Consider the following 581-nt stretch of genomic DNA (forward strand, 5'->3'; position numbering starts at 1 on the left):
AGAGTTTTAATTATAACCATGACGATTCATTTCATGTGAGTACACCATTATATTATGCAATTAATCATTTTTTAAAAAAGAAATCCAAGTATTAATGCTGAGTTTCCCCCCACATTTCACCTTTTAGGTTCCCAAATCCTCAGCTTGGTTTTAAAGTTGTCCTTGAGTTTTTCCAGAAAAGATTTCTTGAAATAATGGCAGAAGAAATGTGTGGCATGGGTATCTCATATTTGACTCTGTATTTAATCAGTTGTGGTAGCATATGTTATAACATGTATCTGGAAAATGTCACTGTATATTCATGAATTTATTAGATTAAAAAAGTAAATAAACGTGAAAATAGTTTGAGTCTTATGGACCCTTGAGAGGGTCTTCAGTTCCCACAGGGGTCAAAAGATCACACTTTGAGAATTCCTGGTCTAGAGCACGAATTCTTTAAACTTTTAGGTAAGAAAACCATGGGACTTCCCCGGTGGCTCAGCGGTAAATAATTCACCTGTAACGCAGGAGACATGAGTTCCATTCCTGGGTAGAGAAGATCCCCTGAAGGAGGGCATGGCAACTCACTCTAGTACCCTTGC

The sequence above is a fragment of the Bos indicus genome, chromosome 1 (genome assembly GCF_029378745.1).
Source record: "Bos indicus isolate NIAB-ARS_2022 breed Sahiwal x Tharparkar chromosome 1, NIAB-ARS_B.indTharparkar_mat_pri_1.0, whole genome shotgun sequence".
NCBI lineage: Eukaryota > Metazoa > Chordata > Mammalia > Artiodactyla > Bovidae > Bos > Bos indicus.